This window comes from Doryrhamphus excisus, linkage group LG6 (assembly GCF_037039965.1).
Source record: "Doryrhamphus excisus strain RoL-2023G ecotype Guam linkage group LG6, RoL_Dexc_Guam_v1.1, whole genome shotgun sequence".
NCBI lineage: Eukaryota > Metazoa > Chordata > Actinopteri > Syngnathiformes > Syngnathidae > Doryrhamphus > Doryrhamphus excisus.
The window spans coordinates 4,974,337-4,986,685 of NC_136362.1; positions in this window are offsets into that span (position 1 = coordinate 4,974,337).

Sequence of the window (12,349 nt, forward strand, 5' to 3'; positions counted from 1 at the left end):
TGGCCCTTTAAGGCTGGCCCTTTAAGCTGGCCCTTTAAGGCTGGCCCTTTAAGCTGGCCCTTTAAGGCTGGCCCTTTGAGGCTGGCCCTTTAAGCTGGCCCTTTAAGGCTGGCCCTTTGAGGCTGGCCCTTTAAGCTGGCCCCTTAAGGCTGGCCCTTTAAGCTGGCCCTCTAAGGCTGGCCCTTTAAGCTGGCCCTCTAAGGCTGGCCCTTTAAGGCTTGCCCTTTAAGGCTGGCCCTTTAAGCTGGCCCCTTAAGGCTGGCCCTTTAAGCTGGCCCTCTAAGGCTGGCCCTTTAAGCTGGCCCTTTAAGCTGGCCCCTTAAGGCTGGCCCTTTAAGGCCGGCCCTTTAAGCTGGCCCTTTAAGGCTGGCCCTTTAAGCTGGCCCTTTAAGGCTGGCCCTTTAAGGCTGGCCCTTTAAGCTGGCCCCTTAAGGCTGGCCCTTTAAGCAGGCCCTCTAAGGCTGGCCCTTTAAGCTGGCCCTCTAAGGCTGGCCCTTTAAGGCTTGCCCTTTAAGGCTGGCCCTTTAAGCTGGCCCCTTAACGCTGGCCCTTTAAGCTGGCCCTTTAAGGCTGGCCCTTTAAGGCTGGCCCTTTAAGCTGGCCCTTTAAAGCTGGCCCTTTAAGGCAGGCCCTTTAAGGCAGGCCCTTTAAGCCCTCCCCCTTAAGGCTGGCCCTTTAAGCTGGCCCTTTAAGCTGGCCCTTTAAGGCTGGTCCTCTAAGGCTGGCCCTTTAAGACTGGCCCTTTAAGGCTGGCCCTTTAAGCTGGCCCTCTAAGGCTGGCCCTTTATGCTGGCCCTTTAAGCTGGCCCCTTAAGGCTGGCCCTTTAAGGCCGGCCCTTTAAGCTGGCCCTTTAAGGCTGGTCCTTTAAGCTGGCCCTTTAAGGCTGGCCCTTTAAGCTGGCCCTTTAAGGCTGGCCCTTTAAGGCTGGCCCTTTAAGCTGGCCCCTTAAGGCTGGCCCTTTAAGCAGGCCCTCTAAGGCTGGCCCTTTAAGCTGGCCCTCTAAGGCTGGCCCTTTAAGGCTTGCCCTTTAAGGCTGGCCCTTTAAGCTGGCCCCTTAAGGCTGGCCCTTTAAGCTGGCCCTTTAAGGCTGGCCCTTTAAGGCTGGCCCTTTAAGCTGGCCCTTTAGAGCTGGCCCTTTAAGGCAGGCCCTTTAAGGCTGGCCCTTTAAGCCCTCCCCCTTAAGGCTGGCCCTTTAAGCTGGCCCTTTAAGCTGGCCCTTTAAGGCTGGTCCTCTAAGGCTGGCCCTTTAAGACTGGCCCTTTAAGGCTGGCCCTTTAAGGCTGGCCCTTTAAGCTGGCCCCTTAAGGCTGGCTGTTTAAGCTGGCCCTCTAAGGCTGGCCCTTTAAGCTGGCCCTCTAAGGCTGGCCCTTTAAGGCTGGCCCTTTAAGGCTTGCCCTTTAAGGCTGGCCCTTTAAGCTGGCCCTTTAAGGCTGGCCCTTTAAGCTGGCCCTTTAAGGCTGGCCCTTTAAGGCTGGCCCTTTAAGCTGGCCCTTTAAGGCTGGCCCTTTAAGCTGGCCCTCTAAGGCTGGCCCTTTAGGCTGGCCCTTTAAGGCTGGCCCTCTAAGGCTGGCCCTTTAAGACTGGCCCTTTAAGGCTGGCCCTTTAAGGCTGGCCCTTTAAGCTGGCCCCTTAAGGCTGGCCCTTTAAGCTGGCCCTCTAAGGCTGGCCCTTTAAGCTGGCCCTTTAAGGCTGGCCCTTTAAGCTGGCCCTTTAAGGCTGGCCCTTTAAGGCTGGCCCTTTAAGCTGGCCCTTTAAGGCTGGCCCTTTAAGGCTGGCCCTTTAAGGCTTGCCCTTTAAGGCTGGCCCTTTAAGCTGGCCCTTTAAGGCTGGCCCTTTAAGGCTGGCCCTTTAAGTTGGCCCTTTAAGGCTGGCCCTTTAAGCTGGCCCTTTAAGGCTGGCCCTTTGAGGCTGGCCCTTTAAGCTGGCCCCTTAAGGCTGGCCCTTTAAGCTGGCCCTCTAAGGCTGGCCCTCTAAGGCTGGCCCTTTAAGGCTTGCCCTTTAAGGCTGGCCCTTTAAGCTGGCCCCTTAAGGCTGGCACTTTAAGCTGGCCCTCTAAGGCTGGCCCTTTAAGCTGGCCCTTTAAGCTGGCCCTTTAAGGCTGGCCCTTTAAGGCTGGCCCTTTAAGGCTGGCCCTTTAAGGCTGGCCCTTTAAGGCTGGCCCTTTAAGCTGGCCCTTTAAAGCTGGCCCTTTAAGCTGGCCCTTTAAGGCTGGCCCTTTAAGGCTGGCCCTTTAAGCTGGCCCTTTAAGGCTGGCCCTTTAAGCTGGCCCTTTAAGGCTGGCCCTTTGAGGCTGGCACTTTAAGCTGGCCCTTTAAGGCTGGCCCTTTGAGGCTGGCCCTTTAAGCTGGCCCCTTAAGGCTGGCCCTTTAAGCTGGCCCTCTAAGGCTGGCCCTTTAAGCTGGCCCTCTAAGGCTGGCCCTTTAAGGCTTGCCCTTTAAGGCTGGCCCTTTAAGCTGGCCCCTTAAGGCTGGCCCTTTAAGCTGGCCCTCTAAGGCTGGCCCTTTAAGCTGGCCCTTTAAGCTGGCCCCTTAAGGCTGGCCCTTTAAGGCCGGCCCTTTAAGCTGGCCCTTTAAGGCTGGCCCTTTAAGCTGGCCCTTTAAGGCTGGCCCTTTAAGCTGGCCCTTTAAGGCTGGCCCTTTAAGGCTGGCCCTTTAAGCTGGCCCCTTAAGGCTGGCCCTTTAAGGCTGGCCCTTTAAGCTGGCCCCTTAAGGCTGGCCCTTTAAGCTGGCCCTCTAAGGCTGGCCCTTTAAGCTGGCCCTTTAAGCTGGCCCTTTAAGGCTGGCCCTTTAAGGCTGGCCCTTTAAGGCTGGCCCTTTAAGGCTGGCCCTTTAAGTTGGCCCCTTACGGCTGGCCATCTAAGGCTGGCCCTTTAAGCTGGCCCTTTAAGGCTGGCCTTTTAAGCTGGCCCTTTAAGGCTGGCCCTTTAAGCTGGCCCTTTAAGGCTGGCCCTCTAAGGCTGGCCCTTTAAGGCTGGCCCTTTAAGGCTGGCCCTTTAAGCTGGTCCCTTAAGGCTGGCCCTTTAAGGCTGGCCCTTTAAGGCTGGCCCCTTAAGGCTGGCCCTTTAAGCTGGCCCTCTAAGGCTGGCCCTTTAAGCTGGCCCTCTAAGGCTGGCCCTTTAAGGCTTGCCCTTTAAGGCTGGCCCTTTAAGCTGGCCCCTTAAGGCTGGCCCTTTAAGCTGGCCCTCTAAGGCTGGCCCTTTAAGCTGGCCCTTTAAGCTGGCCCCTTAAGGCTGGCCCTTTAAGCTGGCCCTTTAAGGCTGGCCCTTTAAGGCTGGCCCTTTAAGCTGGCCCTATAAGGCTGGCCCTTTAAGCTGGCCCTTTAAGCTGGCCCCTTAAGGCTGGCCCTTTAAGGCCGGCCCTTTAAGCTGGCCCTTTAAGGCTGGCCCTTTAAGCTGGCCCTTTAAGGCTGGCCCTTTAAGGCTGGCCCTTTAAGCTGGCCCCTTAAGGCTGGCCCTTTAAGCAGGCCCTCTAAGGCTGGCCCTTTAAGCTGGCCCTCTAAGGCTGGCCCTTTAAGGCTTGCCCTTTAAGGCTGGCCCTTTAAGCTGGCCCTTTAAGGCTGGCCCTTTAAGGCTGGCCCTTTAAGCTGGCCCCTTAAGGCTGGCCCTTTAAGCAGGCCCTCTAAGGCTGGCCCTTTAAGCTGGCCCTCTAAGGCTGGCCCTTTAAGGCTTGCCCTTTAAGGCTGGCCCTTTAAGCTGGCCCTTTAAGGCTGGCCCTTTAAGGCTGGCCCTTTAAGCTGGCCCCTTAAGGCTGGCCCTTTAAGCAGGCCCTCTAAGGCTGGCCCTTTAAGCTGGCCCTCTAAGGCTGGCCCTTTAAGGCTTGCCCTTTAAGGCTGGCCCTTTAAGCTGGCCCCTTAACGCTGGCCCTTTAAGCTGGCCCTTTAAGGCTGGCCCTTTAAGGCTGGCCCTTTAAGCTGGCCCTTTAAAGCTGGCCCTTTAAGGCAGGCCCTTTAAGGCTGGCCCTTTAAGCCCTCCCCCTTAAGGCTGGCCCTTTAAGCTGGCCCTTTAAGCTGGCCCTTTAAGGCTGGTCCTCTAAGGCTGGCCCTTTAAGACTGGCCCTTTAAGGCTGGCCCTTTAAGGCTGGCCCTTTAAGCTGGCCCCTTAAGGCTGGCTGTTTAAGCTGGCCCTCTAAGGCTGGCCCTTTAAGCTGGCCCTCTAAGGCTGGCCCTTTAAGGCTGGCGCTTTAAGGCTTGCCCTCTAAGGCTGGCCCTTTAAGCTGGCCCTCTAAGGCTGGCCCTCTAAGGCTGGCCCTTTAAGGCTTGCCCTTTAAGGCTGGCCCTTTAAGCTGGCCCCTTAAGGCTGGCCCTTTAAGCTGGCCCTCTAAGGCTGGCCCTTTAAGCTGGCCCTTTAAGCTGGCCCTTTAAGGCTGGCCCTTTAAGGCTGGCCCTTTAAGGCTGGCCCTTTAAGGCTGGCCCTTTAAGGCTGGCCCTTTAAGGCTGGCCCTTTAAGTTGGCCCCTTAAGGCTGGCCATCTAAGGCTGGCCCTTTAAGACTGGCCCTTTAAGGCTGGCCCTTTAAGCTGGTCCCTTAAGGCTGGCCCTTTAAGGCTGGCCCTTTAAGGCTGGCCCCTTAAGGCTGGCCCTTTAAGCTGGCCCTCTAAGGCTGGCCCTTTAAGCTGGCCCTCTAAGGCTGGCCCTTTAAGGCTTGCCCTTTAAGGCTGGCCCTTTAAGCTGGCCCCTTAAGGCTGGCCCTTTAAGCTGGCCCTCTAAGGCTGGCCCTTTAAGATGGCCCCTTAAGGCTGGCCCTTTAAGCTGGCCCTCTAAGGCTGGCCCTTTAAGGCTGGCCCTTTAAGGCTGGCCCTTTAAGGCTGGCCCTTTAAGCTGGCCCTTTAAAGCTGGCCCTTTAAGCTGGCCCTTTAAGGCTGGCCCTTTAAGGCTGGCCCTTTAAGCTGGCCCTTTAAGGCTGGCCCTTTAAGCTGGCCCTTTAAGGCTGGCCCTTTGAGGCTGGCCCTTTAAGCTGGCCCTTTAAGGCTGGCCCTTTGAGGCTGGCCCTTTAAGCTGGCCCCTTAAGGCTGGCCCTTTAAGCTGGCCCTCTAAGGCTGGCCCTTTAAGCTGGCCCTCTAAGGCTGGCCCTTTAAGGCTTGCCCTTTAAGGCTGGCCCTTTAAGCTGGCCCCTTAAGGCTGGCCCTTTAAGCTGGCCCTCTAAGGCTGGCCCTTTAAGCTGGCCCTTTAAGCTGGCCCCTTAAGGCTGGCCCTTTAAGCTGGCCCTTTAAGGCTGGCCCTTTAAGGCTGGCCCTTTAAGCTGGCCCCTTAAGGCTGGCCCTTTAAGGCTGGCCCTTTAAGCTGGCCCCTTAAGGCTGGCCCTTTAAGCTGGCCCTCTAAGGCTGGCCCTTTAAGCTGGCCCTCTAAGGCTGGCCCTTTAAGGCTGGCCCTTTAAGGCTGGCCCTTTAAGGCTGGCCCTTTAAGCTGGCCCTTTAAAGCTGGCCCTTTAAGCTGGCCCTTTAAGGCTGGCCCTTTAAGGCTGGCCCTTTAAGCTGGCCCTTTAAGGCTGGCCCTTTAAGCTGGCCCCTTAAGGCTGGCCCTTTAAGCTGGCCCTTTAAGGCTGGCCCTCTAAGGCTGGCCCTTTAAGCTGGCCCCTTAAGGCTGGCCCTTTAAGCTGGCCCTTTAAGGCTGGCCCTTTAAGGCTGGCCCTTTAAGCTGGCCCTTTAAAGCTGGCCCTTTAAGGCAGGCCCTTTAAGGCTGGCCCTTTAAGCCCTCCCCCTTAAGGCTGGCCCTTTAAGCTGGCCCTTTAAGCTGGCCCTTTAAGGCTGGTCCTCTAAGGCTGGCCCTTTAAGACTGGCCCTTTAAGGCTGGCCCTTTAAGGCTGGCCCTTTAAGGCTGGCCCTTTAAGCTGGCCCTTTAAGGCTGGCCCTTTAAGCTGGCCCCTTAAGGCTGGCCCTTTAAGCTGGCCCTCTAAGGCTGGCCCTTTAAGCTGGCCCTTTAAGGCTGGCCCTCTAAGGCTGGCCCTTTAAGACTGGCCCTTTAAGGCTGGCCCTTTAAGGCTGGCCCTTTAAGCTGGCCCCTTAAGGCTGGCCCTTTAAGCTGGCCCTCTAAGGCTGGCCCTTTAAGCTGGCCCTTTAAGGCTGGCCCTTTAAGGCTGGCCCTTTAAGTTGGCCCCTTAAGGCTGGCCATCTAAGGCTGGCCCTTTAAGCTGGCCCTTTAAGGCTGGCCTTTTAAGCTGGCCCTTTAAGGCTGGCCCTTTAAGCTGGCCCTTTAAGGCTGGCCCTCTAAGGCTGGCCCTTTAAGACTGGCCCTTTAAGGCTGGCCCTTTAAGCTGGTCCCTTAAGGCTGGCCCTTTAAGCTGGCCCTCTAAGGCTGGCCCTTTAAGCTGGCCCTCTAAGGCTGGCCCTTTAAGGCTGGCCCTTTAAGCTGGCCCTTTAAGGCTGGCCCTTTAAGCTGGCCCTTTAAGGCTGGCCCTTTAAGGCTGGCCATTTAAGCTGGCCCTTTAAGGCTGGCCCTTTAAGCTGGCCCTTTAAGGCTGGCCCTTTAAGGCTGGCCCTTTGAGGCTGGCCCTTTAAGCTGGCCCCTTAAGGCTGGCCCTTTAAGCTGGCCCTCTAAGGCTGGCCCTTTAAGCTGGCCCTCCAATGCTGGCCCTCTAAGGCTGGCCCTTTAAGGCTTGCCCTTTAAGGCTGGACCTTTAAGCTGGCCCCTTAAGGCTGGCCCTTTAAGCTGGCCCTCTAAGGCTGGCCCTTTAAGCTGGCCCTTTAAGGCTGGCCCTTTAAGCTGGCCCTGTAAAGCTGGCCCTCTAAGGCTGGCCCTTTAAGCTGGCCCTTTAAGGCTGGCCCTTTAAGCTGGCCCTCTAAGGCTGGCCCTTTAAGGCTGGCCCTTTAAGCTGGCCCCTTAAGGCTTGCCCTCTAAGGCTGGCCCTTTAAGCTGGCCCTTTAAGGCTGGCCCTTTAAGCTGGCCCTTTAAGGCTGGCCCTTTAAGGCCGGCCCTTTAAGCTGGCCCTTTAAGGCTGGCCCTTTAAGCTGGCCCTTTAAAGCTGGCCCTTTAAGCTGGCCCTTTAAGGCTGGCCCTTTAAGGCTGGCCCTTTAAGCTGGCCCCTTAAGGCTGGCCCTTTAAGCAGGCCCTCTACGGCTGGCCCTTTAAGCTGGCCCTCTAAGGCTGGCCCTTTAAGGCTTGCCCTTTAAGGCTGGCCCTTTAAGCTGGCCCCTTAAGGCTGGCCCTTTAAGCTGGCCCTTTAAGGCTGGCCCTTTAAGGCTGGCCCTTTAAGCTGGCCCCTTAAGGCTTGCCCTTTAAGCTGGCCCTCTAAGGCTGGCCCTTTAAGCTGGCCATCTAAGGCTGGCCCTTTAAGGCTGGCCCTTTAAGCTGGCCCCTTAAGGCTGGCCCTCTAAGGCTGGCCCTTTAAGCTGGCCCTTTAAGGCTGGCCCTTTAAGCTGGCCCTCTAAGGCTGGCCCTTTAAGGCTGGCCCTTTAAGCTGGCCCCTTAAGGCTGGCCCTCTAAGGCTGGCCCTTTAAGCTGGCCCTTTAAGGCTGGCCCTTTAAGCTGGCCCTTTAAGGCTGGCCCTTTAAGGCGGGCCCTTTAAGCTGGCCCTTTAAGGCTGGCCCTTTAAGCTGGCCCTTTAAGGCTGGCCCTCTAAGGCTGGCCCTTTAAGACTGGCCCTTTAAAGCTGGCCCTTTAAGGCTGGCCCTCTAAGGCTGGCCCTTTAAGGCTGGCCCTTTAAGGCTGGCCCTTTAAGGCTGGCCCTCTAAGGCTGGCCCTTTAAGACTGGCCCTTTAAGGCTGGCCCTTTAAGGCTGGCCCTTTAAGCTGGCCCCTTAAGGCTGGCCCTTTAAGCTGGCCCTCTAAGGCTGGCCCTTTAAGCTGGCCCTCTAAGGCTGGCCCTTTAAGGCTGGCCCTTTAAGGCTTGCCCTTTAAGGCTGGCCCTTTAAGCTGGCCCTTTAAAGCTGGCCCTTTAAGCTGGCCCTTTAAGGCTGGCCCTTTAAGGCTGGCCCTTTAAGCTGGCCCTTTAAGGCTGGCCCTTTAAGCTGGCCCTTTAAGGCTGGCCCTTTGAGGCTGGCCCTTTAAGCTGGCCCCTTAAGGCTGGCCCTTTAAGCTGGCCCTCTAAGGCTGGCCCTTTAAGCTGGCCCTCTAAGGCTGGCCCTTTAAGGCTTGCCCTTTAAGGCTGGCCCTTTAAGCTGGCCCCTTAAGGCTGGCCCTTTAAGCTGGCCCTCTAAGGCTGGCCCTTTAAGCTGGCCCTTTAAGCTGGCCCCTTAAGGCTGGCCCTTTAAGGCCGGCCCTTTAAGCTGGCCCTTTAAGGCTGGCCCTTTAAGCTGGCCCTTTAAGGCTGGCCCTTTAAGCTGGCCCTTTAAGGCTGGCCCTTTAAGGCTGGCCCTTTAAGCTGGCCCCTTAAGGCTGGCCCTTTAAGCAGGCCCTCTAAGGCTGGCCCTTTAAGCTGGCCCTCTAAGGCTGGCCCTTTAAGGCTTGCCCTTTAAGGCTGGCCCTTTAAGCTGGCCCCTTAAGGCTGGCCCTTTAAGCTGGCCCTTTAAGGCTGGCCCTTTAAGGCTGGCCCTTTAAGCTGGCCCTTTAAAGCTGGCCCTTTAAGGCAGGCCCTTTAAGGCTGGCCCTTTAAGCCCTCCCCCTTAAGGCTGGCCCTTTAAGCTGGCCCTCTAAGGCTGGCCCTTTAAGCTGGCCCTCTAAGGCTGGCCCTTTAAGGCTTGCCCTTTAAGGCTGGCCCTTTAAGCTGGCCCCTTAAGGCTGGCCCTTTAAGCTGGCCCTTTAAGGCTGGCCCTTTAAGGCTGGCCCTTTAAGGCTGGCCCTTTAAGGCTGGCCCTTTAAGCTGGCCCCTTAAGGCTGGCCATCTAAGGCTGGCCCTTTAAGCTGGCCCTTTAAGGCTGGCCCTTTAAGCTGGCCCTTTAAGGCTGGCCCTTTAAGCTGGCCCTTTAAGGCTGGTCCTCTAAGGCTGGCCCTTTAAGACTGGCCCTTTAAGGCTGGCCCTTTAAGGCTGGCCCTTTAAGGCTGGCCCTTTAAGGCTGGCCCTTTAAGCTGGCCCCTTAAGGCTGGCTGTTTAAGCTGGCCCTCTAAGGCTGGCCCTTTAAGCTGGCCCTCTAAGGCTGGCCCTTTAAGGCTGGCCCTTTAAGGCTTGCCCTTTAAGGCTGGCCCTTTAAGCTGGCCCTCTAAGGCTGGCCCTTTAAGGCTGGCCCTTTAAGGCTTGCCCTTTAAGGCTGGCCCTTTAAGGCTTGCCCTTTAAGGCTGGCCCTTTAAGCTGGCCCTTTAAGGCTGGCCCTTTAAGCTGGCCCTTTAAGGCTGGCCCTTTAAGGCTGGCCCTTTAAGCTGGCCCTTTAAGGCTGGCCCTTTAAGCTGGCCCTTTAAGCTGGCCCCTTAAGGCTGGCCCTTTAAGCTGGCCCTCTAAGGCTGGCCCTTTAAGCTGGCCCCTTAAGGCTGGCCCTTTAAGCTGGCCCTCTAAGGCTGGCCCTTTAAGCTGGCCCTCTAAGGCTGGCCCTTTAAGGCTGGCCCTTTAAGGCAGGCCCTTTAAGGCAGGCCCTCTATGGCTGGCCCTTTAAGGCTTGCCCTTTAAGGCTGGCCCTTTAAGCTGGCCCCTTAAGGCTGGCCCTTTAAGCTGGCCCTCTAAGGCTGGCCCTTTAAGCTGGCCCTTTAAGGCTGGCCCTTTAAGCTGGCCCTGTAAAGCTGGCCCTCTAAGGCTGGCATTTTAAGCTGGCCCTCTAAGGCTGGCATTTTAAGCTGGCCCTTTAAGGCTGGCCCTTTAAGCTGGCCCTTTAAGGCTGGTCCTCTAAGGCTGGCCCTTTAAGACTGGCCCTTTAAGGCTGGCCCTTTAAGGCTGGCCCTTTAAGGCTGGCCCTTTAAGGCTGGCCCTTTAAGCTGGCCCCTTAAGGCTGGCTGTTTAAGCTGGCCCTCTAAGGCTGGCCCTTTAAGCTGGCCCTCTAAGGCTGGCCCTTTAAGGCTGGCCCTTTAAGGCTTGCCCTTTAAGGCTGGCCCTTTAAGCTGGCCCTCTAAGGCTGGCCCTTTAAGGCTGGCCCTTTAAGGCTTGCCCTTTAAGGCTGGCCCTTTAAGGCTTGCCCTTTAAGGCTGGCCCTTTAAGCTGGCCCTTTAAGGCTGGCCCTTTAAGGTGGCCCTTTAAGGCTGGCCCTTTAAGGCTGGCCCTTTAAGCTGGCCCTTTAAGGCTGGCCCTTTAAGCTGGCCCTTTAAGCTGGCCCCTTAAGGCTGGCCCTTTAAGCTGGCCCTCTAAGGCTGGCCCTTTAAGCTGGCCCCTTAAGGCTGGCCCTTTAAGCTGGCCCTCTAAGGCTGGCCCTTTAAGCTGGCCCTCTAAGGCTGGCCCTTTAAGGCTGGCCCTTTAAGGCTTGCCCTTTAAGGCAGGCCCTCTATGGCTGGCCCTTTAAGGCTTGCCCTTTAAGGCTGGCCCTTTAAGCTGGCCCCTTAAGGCTGGCCCTTTAAGCTGGCCCTCTAAGGCTGGCCCTTTAAGCTGGCCCTTTAAGGCTGGCCCTTTAAGCTGGCCCTGTAAAGCTGGCCCTCTAAGGCTGGCCTTTTAAGCTGGCCCTTTAAGGCTGGCCCTTTAAGCTGGCCCTCTAAGGCTGGCCCTTTAAGGCTGGCCCATTAAGGCTGGCCCTTTAAGCTGGCCCCTTAGGGCTGGCCCTCTAAGGCTGGCCCTTTAAGCTGGCCCTTTAAGGCTGGCCCTGTAAGCTGGCCCTTTAAGGCTGGCCCTTTAAGGCTGGCCCTTTAAGCTGGCCCTTTAAGGCTGGCCCTTTAAGGCTGGCCCTTTAAGGCTGGCCCTTTAAGCTGGCCCTTTAAAGCTGGCCCTTTAAGGCTGGCCCTTTAAGGCTGGCCCTTTAAGCTGGCCCCTTAAGGCTGGCCATCTAAGGCTGGCCCTTTAAGCTGGCCCTTTAAGGCTGGCCCTTTAAGCTGGCCCTTTAAGGCTGGCCCTCTAAGGCTGGCCCTTTAAGACTGTCCCTTTAAGGCTGGCCCTTTAAGGCTGGCCCTTTAAGCTGGCCCCTTAAGGCTGGCCCTTTAAGCTGGCCCTCTAAGGCTGGCCCTTTAAGCTGGCCCTCTAAGGCTGGCCCTTTAAGCTGGCCATCTAAGGCTGGCCCTTTAAGGCTGGCCCTTTAAGGCTGGCCCTTTAAGGCTGGCCCTTTAAGCTGGCCCCTTAAGGCTGGCCCTCTAAGGCTGGCCCTTTAAGCTGGCCCCTTAAGGCTGGCCATCTAAGGCTGGCCCTTTAAGCTGGCCCTTTAAGGCTGGCCCTTTAAGCTGGCCCTTTAAGGCTGGCCCTTTAAGCTGGCCCTTTAAGGCTGGCCCTTTAAGCTGGCCCTTTAAGGCTGGCCCTTTAAGCTGGCCCTTTAAGCTGGCCCCTTAAGGCTGGCCCTTTAAGCTGGCCCTCTAAGGCTGGCCCTTTAAGCTGGCCCCTTAAGGCTGGCCCTTTAAGCTGGCCCTCTAAGGCTGGCCCTTTAAGCTGGCCCTCTAAGGCTGGCCCTTTAAGGCTGGCCCTTTAAGGCTTGCCCTTTAAGGCAGGCCCTCTATGGCTGGCCCTTTAAGGCTTGCCCTTTAAGGCTGGCCCTTTAAGCTGGCCCCTTAAGGCTGGCCCTTTAAGCTGGCCCTCTAAGGCTGGCCCTTTAAGCTGGCCCTTTAAGGCTGGCCCTTTAAGCTGGCCCTGTAAAGCTGGCCCTCTAAGGCTGGCCTTTTAAGCTGGCCCTTTAAGGCTGGCCCTTTAAGCTGGCCCTCTAAGGCTGGCCCTTTAAGGCTGGCCCATTAAGGCTGGCCCTTTAAGCTGGCCCCTTAGGGCTGGCCCTCTAAGGCTGGCCCTTTAAGCTGGCCCTTTAAGGCTGGCCCTGTAAGCTGGCCCTTTAAGGCTGGCCCTTTAAGGCTGGCCCTTTAAGCTGGCCCTTTAAGGCTGGCCCTTTAAGGCTGGCCCTTTAAGGCTGGCCCTTTAAGCTGGCCCCTTAAGGCTGGCCATCTAAGGCTGGCCCTTTAAGCTGGCCCTTTAAGGCTGGCCCTTTAAGCTGGCCCTTTAAGGCTGGCCCTATAAGACTGGCCCTTTAAGGCTGGCCCTTTAAGGCTGGCCCTTTAAGCTGGCCCCTTAAGGCTGGCCCTTTAAGCTGGCCCTCTAAGGCTGGCCCTTTAAGCTGGCCCTCTAAGGCTGGCCCTTTAAGCTGGCCAGCTAAGGCTGGCCCTTTAAGGCTGGCCCTTTAAGGCTGGCCCTTTAAGGCTGGCCCTTTAAGCTGGCCCCTTAAGGCTGGCCCTCTAAGGCTGGCCCTTTAAGCTGGCCCTTTAAGGCTGGCCCTTTAAGCTGGCCCTTTAAGGCTGGCCCTTTAAGGCCGGCCCTTTAAACTGGCCCTTTAAGGCTGGCCCTTTAAGGCTGGCCCTTTAAGCGTGCCCTTTAAGGCTGGCCCTTTAAGCTGGCCCTTTAAGGCTGGCCCTTTAAGGCTGGCCCTTTAAGGCTGGCCCTTTAA